This window comes from Anas acuta, chromosome 5 (genome assembly GCF_963932015.1).
Source record: "Anas acuta chromosome 5, bAnaAcu1.1, whole genome shotgun sequence".
Lineage (NCBI taxonomy): Eukaryota > Metazoa > Chordata > Aves > Anseriformes > Anatidae > Anas > Anas acuta.
This window is the reverse complement of record NC_088983.1, coordinates 29,615,547-29,630,144: the sequence shown is the minus strand read 5'-3', so window position 1 is coordinate 29,630,144 and position 14,598 is coordinate 29,615,547. Positions and strand designations below refer to the sequence as shown.

The window sequence follows — 14,598 nt, the reverse complement described above, 5'->3', positions numbered from 1 at the left end:
TGCAGTTATTTGCCATGTGCCACTTTTTGGAAACCTTTAACCACAGTTGTTACCTTTTCCTGTATATGACAATACTGTGGTACCACACATCCTTTAGCAGAGGGGATTTGTATCTACATTACCAATGGGAGACATAACGTCACTGTGTATGTGTATGCAGCAGGCACTTTATAGGGTGGTGACGAATGATTCAGCTGTGTTGGGATTCCCAGATTGCACCCATGGTGTAAATGGCAACAAAAATAAAATCTAGAACGTTATGCACCAGCACAATGCCTTGTGCTCCAGTCTCCTTTTCTGCCAGATGTGCAACAATGAATGGGAACCTCAGTGCCATGTATGCCTACAGCTTTGTCCTTGCGATATCTTAAATCACTTCCCCAGTTGTACTTGCTCTTCCATCATCTTTTCATACACTTACAATGTGACAATCTTATCCCGACTGAGTTGGCCAGGATTCCCAAGAACAGCTAGTTTGTCAGGAACAGCGAAGGAATAACTTGTGTGCTTTTAAGCCAAACTGCTATTTCTGCTAAAGAAAAAAATGAGAAAATGTTTTTTCCTCTTTTTGTAACTGTCTGATCTGTTTAATTCTGTGCATGCTTAGTCTCAAATTTCTTTTGCAAGAATTGTAAAATTCAGTAAGTGTAGACCTGCCTCATCCAGAAAACCAAAATAACCTCTCTCAAATGTCCCCCAACATATAATTTCTGCCTCTGAAAAAGTTCAGACTGATTTACTTTTTTTTTTTTTTTTTTTTTTGTACAACACTTTTTCAAGCTACAACTTGGTTAAGTTTTATTTTTATTAAACATCATCACATTAGGAAATCACTTAGAACTGGCTTGAAAACACTTAGAAAATATCAGACAGTATTCCACCAGAAACATGCCTTTGTTGCAAGTTTTTTAATCAGCTGTATTCAACAACAGTTTTGCTCACCATGCACACTTCAGGCATGTGACTAATCCTATTAACTTCAAGTGTGTTTAAGTGTTTAGAGGATTAGAGTCTTAATTACAGGCCATCTGCAGAGGTCAAATATCAAAGACTGTTCTGAGCCTAAGTTTTAGCATCTTCAGAATGAGTAATATTTGTGTGTTACTCTTTCCCCTTTTCATCCATCATCCTTTCTGCAGTAAGTTAGATGTGTGTTCCAATAAAGCCTTTATTAAATAAACCTGATCATCCTAATGTCCAGCAGACAGGTCTCTAGATCATAAGCCTTTTAGATGTTAGTGGAGCTGGCAGTATGTGCTCAAAAGAAGCCTAGGACTTGGAAAACACAGGTTTGAATAAATAGAGTTTGCATAGCATGATGCCAGCATGCATTATAGCCGCTTTGGATTTAAATTATTGACTACCAAGATTTTTTCTTAATGACATATTTAACAGAAATAGAAAGCAAGAGCCTTGATAATTAGCTGGTATTCATAATGTATAATTTAGACATCTAACTTAGGTGTCTAAATTATGACCTTCAGTTCCAAACAGGAGTATCAGAAGAACAGGGTTGGGACGTGTCTCCTTCCTTCCTACTGCCCCCAAAGTGGGATCAATCATGTGTAGGTCATTTTTGACATATACATGTCTAATCCACGCTTGAAAACTAACAAAACAAGGATGTCGTACCCCACAGTAATCTCTCCCTCCGTTTCCTTAGCTGCACCATGGGAAGGCTGCTTCAAGCATGTAACCCAGACCTGTTGCCCACAAGCCTTCTCAGCAGATGAGTGTGTTGCCCTCCCACTCAGAAACACAGTGTGCCTATTCAGGGACCCCCTACCAGGACTCCCCCTTCTTTAGGAGTAAACACCAATTCCACCAATATTTCCTCATAAAACCTCTAAATCACCATTCTAGCCAAAGCAGAATACTGTACACCAACCAAAGGTTTGCTAGCCCCAGGCATAACAGAAGAATAGCTTCGTTTGCCTGTCAAACAATATTCCTTTATATATATATACCCCCCGGTGCTATTTGACCTTTTTTGTGGTGGCGTGGCGTGGCTGGCTCCTGTTCAGTTTGTGATCCATGCTAACCACCAAGTATGTACTGTGATGCTATCAGACCAGTAATTCCACAACCTGCATCTGTGATGGCAGTTCTGCCAAGAGTAGCGAGCGAAAGCATGTACTCTGAATCACATTTTCCCCCTGACTGTACTTTGCCAAGTTCCTTGAGGTCCTGTCCTCCAACACTTGCTGCCCTTCCCAGTCAGTGGGCTTGGTAAGCAGTTTATCTTTTCTGCATTCCACATTTTTTTTTTAAATATCAAGTTGGTGCTGTGGAAATGCTCTTGCAGAATTCTGCTTGATGTGTCTGGCCAAGCTAATGACCTACTCTTGCTAAATGGTCTATAGATCCATTTTTGCACCCAGTTGTCCATTCATGGTTTGTGGCTTGCTTATGAGACAGCTGGTCATGGGAGACAGCGTTAGAAGGCTTCCTAAAACCAAGATATCTGCATCGATGGCTTTTCTGCTATACACAGGAGCAGTTACCTAGTCACTGCTGGAAATTAACTTGTTTAACATGATTTATTCTAGACAATGTAATCTCATTGGTACTCATTTCAATTTTCTAGGTACTTAAATGGGTCAGAGAGAGAGGTTTAACGCAAGCAGCTCATTGTTTAATGGGTCAGCTGGTCACGGAAGTGGCACAGCTTCCTAGCACAGGAGTGCAAGACAGACAGACTAAATTTAGAGAACATGAACTCCTCTGTAGGTGTTCTGAAATTATCAGTGCTCTGAAATGTTTATATTTCAAATCCAGGGCAATCACAAAGTATTACTTTTCTGTTGCTGTACACTGGGGATAGAAACATACAAGACAGCAAGAAACAATCTCCACTGGTCTTTAAGAGCAATTTCAAAAATATAATAATTAATATATTTATATATATATATATATATATATATATATATATATATATATATATATATATTTCCAGGACATTTTTCAGCTTCATGCTCTAAATGAAGCCTGTGAGACTCTTTGGTGTGGAGATGAGTGCAAGCAAACACATTTTTTCCTCCATGGCTAGGTTATCCCTGCAGCACTCTGACACTGCATGTGAGCATTAATGTACCCTAAAGTCAATGGATGAACAAGCATCATAACAGGAAAGAATGGGGTCCTGTGGACCACCTATCAAATCAGGACATTACTGATGAAAATACTAACATCTTCATGAGAAAAAAAAAAAAAAAAAAAAAAAAGTAAGTCAGCCAGAAAATTACGATAATTATACTGAATAACAACAGCTAGAGGCATTGCAAAGTATTTGCAGAGGAGAAATAAGAATAGAAAAAAAAAAGTAATTATATTTAATTTAGTTTAGTTTATTTAATAGCTTAGCTTAAATATCTTGAAAGTGCCTGTTGCTTAAACATGTCAAAAATCCACAAAAATAAATATATGGGAAATAGAGAAAAATCCTATAGTGTGTGGTGTACACCTATATAGATAGTAGGTAGCTATTCATAAGAATTATGGAAATTAGATGCAAAATAAAGATTGTTTTATAAGAATATTCTCCTCTCCAAAGTGGCTAAAAGTTGCTAAAAAACAAACAAGCAAAACCATGCCATCATTGTAAACATGAAAAAGTGGTATTTGAACATTGAAATGCAAACCTCGTGCCCAGATGCTATAGCATTAACAGGAAATCAAACAGCACGTGTAGGACAGGCTGCAGAGCATCAAGAGCTTTCCTCCATGATGAGGATTGGGCTGATTTGGGTTGCTGGAGAATCATGAGGCTTTGGGGACAGCATCCCAGATAAGAAAACCCAGACTGAGAGACAACTGGCCCAACACAACGAGCAGTTTCCAGCTGATCCCTCATTCAGTGCTGGGAAGCTCTCTGCCCTAGGAGCTGCCCTGAACCAAAAGCTGCTGTCTGCATTTCATCTGAGCTCCCGACTAAGAGACAAAGTATTTGCATGGAATACAAACGCTGAGTATGAGAAAATGGTGTTTCAGCTGCACAGAAAGCACGAGTTAGAAGCATTGAGCAGCGGAGAGCACGTGCATGTGCATGCAGCGCTAGATGTGCTGGTGCTGGCTTTAGTTACTGGGCTAGGAGTCCTTCTTGGTCCCTGTGTCACACCGAACCTCCAGCCCCAGGAGGATGAAGTGTGGTGATATCTGCCTGCCAGCTCGTATGACTGATGACACGAGTTTGTGCTTTCTACCCGACAGCAAAAAGTACATATAAGCTATAAGAACTGAGAGCAACGGTGGATATTGCAAAGACAAAGTTTAGAATTTAAGGCGCTACCCTTGGGAGTCCCCGAAGAGCAGGGGGAGATGAGCTCCTCTACAGGACTTTTACTCCTTATTTGTGCTCCCGGGTTTCCTTTGGCTTTACAAAGGCAGATGGCGCTGGTGTCTTTCCAATAGCAGCAGCTGGAGCCTGCACCGTGTGGCGATACTGCACAATAGCATGTTCAAATAAGCATCTGTGACCCTCTTCTGGTGCCAACCGTTGTTGTTCATATTGGCTGCTTGTCAGGCACTTTTGCACACAAGTTCTCCTGCCTTGAAAGGCTTTGTGTCGCCTGGCTGTGGGTTTTGAGTCCCCCGAGGTCTTCGAGGAGGAATTCTTTGCACAGAGAGTTGCTGGGAGAGAAGTAAATAACAAAAAGAGCATACTAAAGGTTTATCTATTTTACTGAGAGTATTCAGTGCTCTTTGCAATCATACATGCCTGTGAATCTGAGAAATGTGTGTTTGCCACATGCAGTTGCAGATGGTTGTGGCATCTGAAGCAGATCAAATGGATTGTACATTTTTCTCATATTGTTCTGGAGCCAAAGCATCTTCTTTACAACTGAAATATTTGGATTTATTTCCTAAACAGTGCTGAGAGCCTGACTGGAAGATCTATATCAGTTTTTGGGACCACGGCGTTTCTGAAAGTTGGGCTCCTGGCTGTTTTTACAGATCACTATTATATTATACGTGAAAACAAAAATATAATAAGCTGCCAAATGAAAGCAATCTAAAATGAACTGCTTCTTGAAACTCTACCCCTGTCTAGCTATTGCACCTCTTCATCTCAGCCTCTCCCTGCCTCAGAGAAACTCATGTCCAGGTTATCAACTCTCCCCGCCCTCCATTATTATAAAATCCAATCTCTTTTGCATGTTATCAGGGAACAAACTCCAAAATTTGAGGGCACAACACACCTGCACCTCTCAGTCAGATCAAAGCATTTTGTTGAGTGTTTCCATTGCTTATGCTTGGCTAATGTAGCAAAGTGCAATGCAAAACCACCTAGAGAGGGAAGTTTGTTTCATTTTAAACTGATTTTACTCATAGGTTCTCTCACAGACAGATCTCACTCTTTCTTTCTCATGCACAATGATGACAATGATGGAGATGTGTGTGGCCAAATCGCCTGGCCAGGACCCCTGTGGTACAAGCCAGAAGCTGGTGGTGACCCAGCATGGGCAGTGCCTTCAGCAGCTGGGCACAGTCCCTCAGAGCTGGGTACTGATAACAGGGTCCATCAACAGGCCCAAACAAAGCAAATTAATGAACCAGGTCCAGGGTCCAAACAAGGCAAGTTAGTGGATCAAGTCCAGGGGTCATCCAGGAGCAGCAGGAGATGGGATCACAGACAAAGTTTGAAACAGAGCTGCTGTATGGGTCCAAGGTCTACCTGCTGCCCCCACCATGGGGCTGAAGACAAAGCTAGAGCACAGGTCCAAAGTCCAGCTAGAGGACAAGGGCTGGAGTCAAGCTGCCTCCTGAGGTTTGCAAGATCCAGGTGCCTTGAGAATCTGCAGAGATTAAACCTCACAGATCGAGACTTAAACGAGATCCAGGTGCCTCGAGAATTGGTGCAGTGTGTGCTGCGATCTCAGTGTCCTGCTGATTTTGGTACATCTGCCCATGCTTGTCCTTTTTCGTTTCTCAATGATTTTGCATCTGCACATTGCCATTTGTGCCTCATCCATGCCAACCTTAATGTTTCTCTGTCAAATCCCTATGCATTATCATGTTAGAGAAGTTCTTCATCTGGTGGCCAGGCTGAAAACAATTAACTGCAAATGAACTCTTCAAACATCAACAGGAAACTAGTGCAGGCTGAAAACAGCAGCATAAGATGTTACCTGTGTGAGAAAGAATTTAGCAAACAGGCTGCTGCCTCCTGCATGAGCTCTGTCTTCTGAGTTAGACCCCATATTGAGCACTTTACAGTAGTATAATCTCACATGCAGTTTTCTCAGCATGCCTCTCCTCAGTGATAAGTTGTATTTACCAGGCAGCTACCATAGTCAAAAATCAAAAGTGTTTTATTTAAAACTAATAAAATAAATTCTTGATTAGCATATTCTGGTAAATCTGGCATCTTGCAGTGTGCTGAACCTCAGTGCAGGGGTCATGGACTTAGAAATAAAGAATGTAAGGTCATTTGGAGCAATGTAGTTTCAGTTAAGCAAACAAAAGGATATTTTCATTCCAGTACACCTTCAGCAAATAATTTGGCTTCATATATTTAAGTTTTTATGCAACTGTTTGCTAGCTAAACTTCTTTCAACCTCCATTCTTCAGATGCATCTCAGATTTCCTGGAAGGACTTTGTAATTTGTGGAGCATATTGTACTCTTGCAGTGTAGCTTTGAGAAATAAATAACGTGTAGTGTTGAAATGAATGGGGCTATCACTTCTGACTTTTCTTCAACAAAGCTACCTTATTAACAGTTTTCCATTGAAATAGACCACAATTTTATATCCCTGGCACAAAAATTTAAGGGAAAAGCAATCCATTTTGTCTGAGCATACCTTGGTAAATCTAATTCCATTCCAATAAATGAGCAGTGTAAAGAGGATTGGAGCTTACCATGAAATACTGAAATAAAGGTCAGATTTGTAGCAAGCATAAATCAACATTCTTGCATGGCTTAAGTGGATTTATGCCCATTTATTCTAGGCAAGAATCTGGCTCATTACCACTGGATGAACTACAAATAGACCATCAAGCAGGAGTTTGAGTTTCAACACTTATTTCCTTGACTTTGTTAGCTTAAATGGGTTTCTAAATATTTTGAAGACTTTTTATTCACTGTAGCTGCAACGGAAGTTGTTCCCTGCAAGTTGGATATGTTCTCTCCCTTGAAAGTAAGCCTTTCAAACAAGTGCAGTGTTACTAAACAGGTTGAGCAGAATGAGTTATCAGCTTTTCCAATCCATACATTTCAAATTATGAAACGTAGCCTTTAGGGTAACATAAATAACACAAAATCAGTTGATCAATTGTCCAAGGTTGTGATGATTCGGTGGGGCTCAGCAGGAGATGACTTGATGTTATAGACTCATTCCTCCTCCAGATAGTGCCCTGTGAATATTTAAAAAGCATGCAGCACACAGAAATTAAGTCAAGTGCAGTACAAGGAGGAGCAGGCCAATGCTAGAATCTGTGCAGAATGGCAGAAGAGTCTGAATAATAATCTCATGGGTTTTACATTTGCTGTGGTTACATCAAGCTTTTCCTGGAGCAGGTGTCTCACATGCATTAGAGGACAGCCTAAGCTAGAAGAGTTGCTGAGAGAAGAAACCTGGTCTGCCTGCAGCACTGGCTTTTCCATCATCCCTTATTTGTGCTGGCACCGGTATTTGTACAATTGCACAATGAAGCTGGCCAGCCAGGAACAGTTCAGCTGAAAGCAAACCAAACAACAACAACAACAAGTTAGTTCCCCTAAGGCCATGGCTTTCAGCAGAGCAACCAGTCTGTTCATTCAACTCTGCCCTCCCAGTGGGCTGGAGAAGGAGGTTAAGGTCACTGCTGTGCAGAAGGACGGCTACCTGCCATTTTTCCTGTTAAATGGGCTCAAGTGCAGCTGGGACAATGAATTCCAGTCCCGAAACACTGACTCCTTGGCCCTCAGCAGGGCTGGAGGGAGGCAGGGGGATGGATGCGCAGCAGAGATCTGGGCCATGGGGAATGTCCCTGGTGGGCTGAGCTGGGGGAGATCATAGATTGAGCACTTCACCTGCAGGAGCACTGCCTTGAGACCAGTCAGGCACTGGCAAAGTCAGGTGTGGTTTGTGAAACCCCCAAACTGCTCACAGTTGTTGTTTTCCCCTTCCAGGTACCAAGTGATGAATCACAAATGCCTTTATGCTATGCCTTTCTCTTTTCTTTGCTGATACTGAAGTTGTCTGACTTGGGTTGTCTCTTCGCTTGGTTTCTGTAGCCAGATCCTCTACCGAAGTCAAGCTCCTGGATATCATTTATTGCCACAGAAAGTGAAAAATCCTAGAGTTTGCTGCACATGGCTGAGAAGAGTGAAGAAAACCTCTGAAAAAAAAAGCCATGATTTGAACAGAGATACCTGTTTTTATCTAACAAATGTCTTCAAAAGTATTTTTACTGAAACATTTGAAAACAAACAAAAATAGGAACAGAGTAGCCCAGTGCCAGAATTGTGCCATTATATCTCAAAATCTTCAAGACAGGCCTTTGGCTGAAAGGAAAACTGTGTGGAGAAGCACCAGACAGGGCAAGAAGCTGTGGTGAGCAAGCAGGAACACCCTCCGGGGATCCTTTGCCCACCTGATCTGTCTTTTAGATGAATGACAAAGCAGAGGCCACTACCACTTACAGATGTCAAATCTCTCAGTATTTCCCACGATCATAGGAGCTCTGGCCTGCATGCCTTCCTTAGCTAAATGCTGCCCTCAGTAATTCTGTTTGCCTTGTTTAAATTCCCTGGCAGTTTTCAGTTCAGTTAGTTAAATAAACCATCATTTCCTGCCTCAAATGTCAACTATTGTGGCCCAGGGTTCCCCAAGGGTCTCAGTGCCTTTAGATCAGCTGCTTCACAATCTGAGCACATTCTGCTCCTTCTTTAAAGCATTTTCTATGCTTTTTTACATGACGACTTCCCCTGTACAGGAAATCCAGACTTTAACAGTAGAGATAATAGGCAAGACATTTTCTCCAGTGTCAGAGGGATTGCAGGAAGCACTGCAGCTGTGGCACTGAGTCTGAGATTCAGCAAGATGCAGTTCATATCACTCAAAGGAGACATCCTTTGGACAGGGTTTCAGCTGGGTGAGGGGTGTTATTTGTAGTCAGAGGCCTCCACCATGTCACATCTTTTTTGGCCTGTATTCCTAGGCTACAGAGTCTCTATGTGGATTTCTACACTTCTGCTTTTTGGTAAACAAGGCTGAAACCTTCTGATGATACCTTTGGACTTTCCACTGCAGGTGAGGAGGTCAGGGCTCCTTTATCACACAAACTGCTGATCCAACAAGGTGCAAATTGCTGCAGATTTTGAGACTGCAGTTATGATTTTAACTATTTCCCTAGAAGTAGCATGATAGAGGAGGAGAATTAATACCTTCCTTTTTGATAAATAAAATCAGAGATAACAGTTGTGTATAGAGGGTAAATGCTACTCAGCATTCACTTATTAAATGCCTCTTCTTGACATGCTGCTGCGTTTGAATGGATACTGATCCCCCTTGGGCACAGTGCTAGAGAAATGCAGTGCCTGACATCAACTTTTCACTCCGAAGAAATTTCCTGATGTACTTGGTGAGCAGCACATGGTTTAGCTGGTGTGCTGGTCCCCTCCAGCCAGCCACTCTCCCAGTCTCAATACAAATCCACACAGCACTTCTGCTGGTAGCGAAGGTCACTGATTTATTTGCATGTTTTGAAATGTGATATGATCAGGCAACATTTCTCAGAACAGTGTTAGAGACTCCTATCTAATGCGACAGTAATGCTGCACTCCAGAAGCAATGACATGCCTTTCTTAAGCAGGGGACCATTTGTCTCTTGGACATTATTCCAAGTAACCAAATGTATGAAAATCCCAGGCAAAGACTCTCCTATGGAGAGACCTGCAGAGTGTTCAGGGCTCTGCCCACACAGCTGGTCAGCCCCAGCTCCCAGTGGGACAGAGGATCTCTGCCCAGGGGTTTCTTTTTAACCCTCTTCCCCTCCCAGACAGAGCCCACTTCTCCACCTTTGAGGTAGGGTAAGGAATCTCGTGTCCTCAGAGAAATCACCAAGCTTAGGTGTTACAAGAATGGCCTCTGCCTGCTACTTACCTCCAGGTCCTTTCTGTGTGAACGGTTTTTGTGATGAGCACAGTGCAGACAAATTGTGATGGCTTGTTTATACAGTCACACATTCAAAATTAAAGGTCAAATCCCAAGGTCCTCAGTGAGGCAAAGCTCTTAGCCAAGTGTGTGTTTCACAACCTAGGCCATACTGGGTAAGTGGTCTGTTGGTGGGAGGCCTCACTGATTTCCATAAAGATATCTGAATAATACTTGGCTTAAAATCTATCATTAATGTGGACTGTCAGGTAAAAAAAAAAAAAAAAGACTTTTGTCATGTTTACACAGTATAAATTATTTCCACAGATTTTTCCTAAAGCCTACATGAATGAGCAAGCAATTGGCTCTTCTGCTTCATGATTTTTGAACCTGAAACAGCAGGAACCTCCTGAGGTGCAGAGAAAAGAAACATAGCAGGGCTAGGGAGTTTTCCCTCTTTCTGCACCACTCAGCAGTGCTAGCAGGGAAGGGAACTTGCTCTTTCTTTGCTGACCTCTAGAAGAATTAGGTTTTCTTTACCTCACCCTGGTTGTCTTCTGTTTTATGTCACCTCCTGGCAGTTGTCATGTAACACATCAGCTGCTGTGATACTAAGGAAAACCAAACCTGGTAATGGCAGCATGTTTCTTTCCAAGTTCAAGTGTATACAGAAAATGTGCTGCTTCTAGAATCTTCCATGCTAACACCCCCCTCCAAGTTTCCACCCTGGCTTTGTGGCACAGACATCAGGTTCTGGAGCTAAAATTGGGGTATGGAATTGCTATTGACATCTCATTCATCTATTTACCTGAAATTTGGGGGAAGAAAATCTCTTTCAACTGAGCTGGGCCACTTTCAAGCTTTTGCTGATAATGCCCAGGGCAAATTCACAGCTCTGACATTTAATGAGCACAGCTGATTGCTCCAAGGAGTTTGACTAGCTGCCAAATTGATATGCCTGTGTATACCATCAGTGACTGCTATATCTCATTTGTTTTTTTCTTCTGATCTCTGTTCAATTGATTTTTGGCCAGCTTGTTTGGCAATTTTGCTGAAGCACTGCAAAGCGGACGGGAGATAGGGGCAATGCTAAGCAACCAGATGTAAAAGGACTGGAGCATTAAGAAAGTGTATTTGTTTTCCACTGTTTAAACACAATTTACCAGCTGGGAAGCTGTCTTGCAGGTTATATTGCAGTTCCATTAAACTAATCCAGAACACAAACATATCCCACAGTGTGGTCTCAGGAACATACCTCATGCAAATACCCCCACATGCCGGAAGTGATACGGCAGGAATGGCTTACGCGACAGCTGGGGACACAGACAGGAACAAGGCAGTACCTAGGAGGAATGGAATATAGTGTCAGATATGTCACTTCTAGGTTGGGATACGTCATCCCCACACAGGAGGGACCCCCATCCACCTGCCAGCAGCTGCTCTGAGATAACGTGGGATCTCCACAGCACTGGCAGAGTTAGAGCTACAGCCGGGATCAAGAGGGATGAGGAAAATGCAAGGAAATAGAGGGCGAAGAGGGGACTTCAGCTGGTCATCATTTCATGATCGCCAAGTGTGTACCATAAGCACAAAATTACAGCCCCTAAATACAAAATTAAGACCGTGAATACAGGCAGCTAAAAAATTCAAGCCCTGCCATGGTGGATTGTGAGATACACTGTGTTGCTCACCTCCTGAGCTGCAGAGCCCATCCCTCCTCAGGACTTTTGTCCTGCCGCACTGCCAGGCAATGTCACCCTGTTGGCTGCCCCTGCACCAGCCAAGAAGCTTCTGCCTTTCCCCCAGTGGTGAGGAGGACAGGGACTGTCAGCAAGGAAGGAAACACTGGCTGTCTGCTGCACCACTGTTGGTTACCGCTGAAGTTACTTGGATGAGTAACTCCGGGTCGCTGACACTTCAAAAAATGGAGGGAAGACCATTAACGGCAGAGATCTCCTTTGAGTCTCCACCCTACTGGCTTGCATCCTGTCAGCTTGTCAATGTTGACTGCTTGCACAAATCCAAGCCCTTTGTGTTTCTCCTTTGAAATTCTCTTCATTTCCAGGCCTGAGAAAGAATATGCCAAGCAGAACAGTATAAACTGCGTCACTAGGTAGGCAAATGTTGCCCAGACCTTTGCTTGCCAGTCCAGAAGTTGCTCCCAGTTGCAGTATCAACAGCTGCCTTCTGAAGCTGTGGGTCCATTAGTGGGGCCAGGCCAATGTATGTCACAGGGCCTGGAACCACCGACTTTTAAGGTGAGAGTCATGCTCAAATAAGTTAAATGCAAAAGTAGAAAAAGGTCGTAACCCCACTTACACACCCCCACACACCACCCTCCATTTCTGCTTTGGCACATGCAAGATTAAACTCTCCCTCTCCCTTTTTTTCAGCCCTTCCCTGACTTTCCCCAGCCTTACCCCGCCTCCTGTAGCTATCCTGTCCCTCTTGGCCCAGCATCTGGCTTTGCAGCCATTCTCTTGTCCCAGCCAGACCACCCCATTCGCTCCGTCACTCAGAGAACAGCAGGCAGCGGGCAGGGAGTTGGCTCTGCTACTGCCAAGCCAGGCTGCTTGCTGAGCTCCAGCAGCACCGCTGCACTGCCCTGGGCTCAGGTGCCTGTCACAGACCCCGCTTGGAGCTCCTCTGGCCCCGTGCGAGAGAGCCCGGGGTTCATGAACTCAGGCAAGGTGACCTCGGACATCAGTGAGCTAACAGCTCTTCTTCAGAGCTGGTTTGTGCCTGGTGGTCTGCAGATTGTAAGGATAAAAGAGGCTGCAGCCCACCGTTGGAAAGGGGAGAGTTGTCACTTTGCTTTGTAAGGTTTAGTTCTGGGCTTGCGACTTCACAAGAAAAAAATCCATCAAAATGGAATCGTTCTGATTCCCATCACACCCTCTGCTTTCTTCTCCATCTTGATTTTATAGGCTGCTATTTTAATAACTGTTTGCAGTTGAAAATAATGCTGTGCAACACTAAAAAGGCTGGAATCCTCGCTTTCCCTCGGGAAAGCGCTTCCCCTCCCATCCCTGTGGGACGGGGCAGCCGTGTGTCTGCTGAGCAGCTCGCGTTGCCTCCTGGTCATCGCTCCCTTTGCCTTGCCTCCTTCCCCATGTTGCTCTGACAAAGTAAGCCACAACCACAGCAGGTTTACATGCCTCCAAATACACCAATCTGCCCGTGTGTAGGGACTTTAAGGAGCTGAGGTTTAGGGGAGTGCGGTGGCTTAACCCTGTTGTGTGCATTATGTGGTTGTGGTGTATTTTTAGCAGCTGTGCATTGCAACCCCAAGTCACCTCTCAATTTATAGGCACAAAAATGAAACTGAAAAATAAATTAATCAGATCTGCTGGCTGACCCGAAGGAACCCTGCCGCAATATTTATAGAACAAATAAACATAAACCACTATAAAAATGTCTTTTTGTTCCCTTTGTTAAACACAGCCCTCTTCTGCTGCTGATGTCTTGGCTGTATAGTAAATGTCCCAGCATTTGTGCTGTGGATAATTGTCCCTGGGACTTTGTGTTTTTAGGTCAGTGCCACAAACATATTGCGGCTGTTACTAACTACAGGGGATGATGGCCAGGTTTTGCACCTATTGTCTAGGGCCTGAAAGTTTTTTCACTCAAACCACTTTTACTTTAGCATACCTGTGCTTAAAGGAGTTGCTTGAGCATAGCTGCTCCTGATTTGCAGCAGTGAAAGGCAGAAGAGCATCAGTCCACTCACGCTCTGTATTCCTGGCTGGTTTGAAAAAGAGTCAACCCGAATCTATGTATTTCCCTAGTTCGTGGAGTGATGTGGTTTCTCATCTCACACAATTTGCTTTGTTAGCTTTGTTCTCTGCTGTCTGTGAATGCAGAGGGGCTTTTTCACATGCCTGCTATCTGGTTTTATGTTTTCTTGTGCCCAGTCTGTGTGAGTGCCTTTGCTTTTCGGTTCCTGTTTCTCAAAATGGCTCCACTAACCCGCTTGGCCATCTCAGAGGAAAGGCACAATTGCATTATTGTACTGAGTGAATGCATTTTCTCATACATGTAGCTGAATGGGAGATTATTTAAATTTCTTAAGCATTCTCCCAGTTGGAATAATGACATGCTAGGAAAGGGAGTGCGAGGAGAATTTAGATGTAGAGTCCTGAATTTTGGTGAATAAATAATCAGCACTCCATCACTCCCTACAAGGTTAAATAATTTGTTAAGCAAATGGTTACTGTAAAAACACCATTTGACTGCATTAAAACAAACAAACAACCCCAAACCCAAGAATGGGTATTTCTGGTGGTCACATGAAATCTTTTTTGAGCCCTTGGCAAAGGAGAAGCTGACTTGAAATGCTGAGGGCTGCCTCCCCAGCCCCTGCCCCCTGCCCATCCTTCTTCTCCTTGCCTCGTGCTGTCTTGGCCCTGGTGTCAATAGCAGCACTTGATTTGTGATAAAAAAATAACCCAGCAAAAATATGCTTGCTTGTTTCTGTGTGCGCACATTTGAAAGCATGCTCAGTTTCCCTCTGTGATTCAT

The 14,598-nt window shown here is 43.5% G+C and overlaps 2 protein-coding genes across 4 annotated transcripts in view; one reads left to right on the top strand and one right to left on the bottom strand.

The window, feature by feature from the left end:
* Positions 1–14,598, top strand: part of TMEM86A (transmembrane protein 86A) — a 56,861-nt gene that overhangs the window by 1,648 nt on the left and 40,615 nt on the right. The gene's annotated exons all lie outside the window — the stretch shown is intronic.
* The window catches only part of IGSF22 (immunoglobulin superfamily member 22), an 86,937-nt gene continuing 73,232 nt past the window's right edge, over positions 894–14,598 (bottom strand). For all 3 annotated transcript variants that reach the window (XR_011097038.1, XR_011097039.1, XM_068683538.1), the window contains 3 exons: positions 11,333–11,420; positions 10,087–10,339; positions 894–8,298 (listed from right to left, as the gene is read on the bottom strand). The gene's annotated coding sequence lies outside the window, so the exon portion shown is untranslated. The remainder of the gene's footprint in view (positions 8,299–10,086; positions 10,340–11,332; positions 11,421–14,598) is intronic.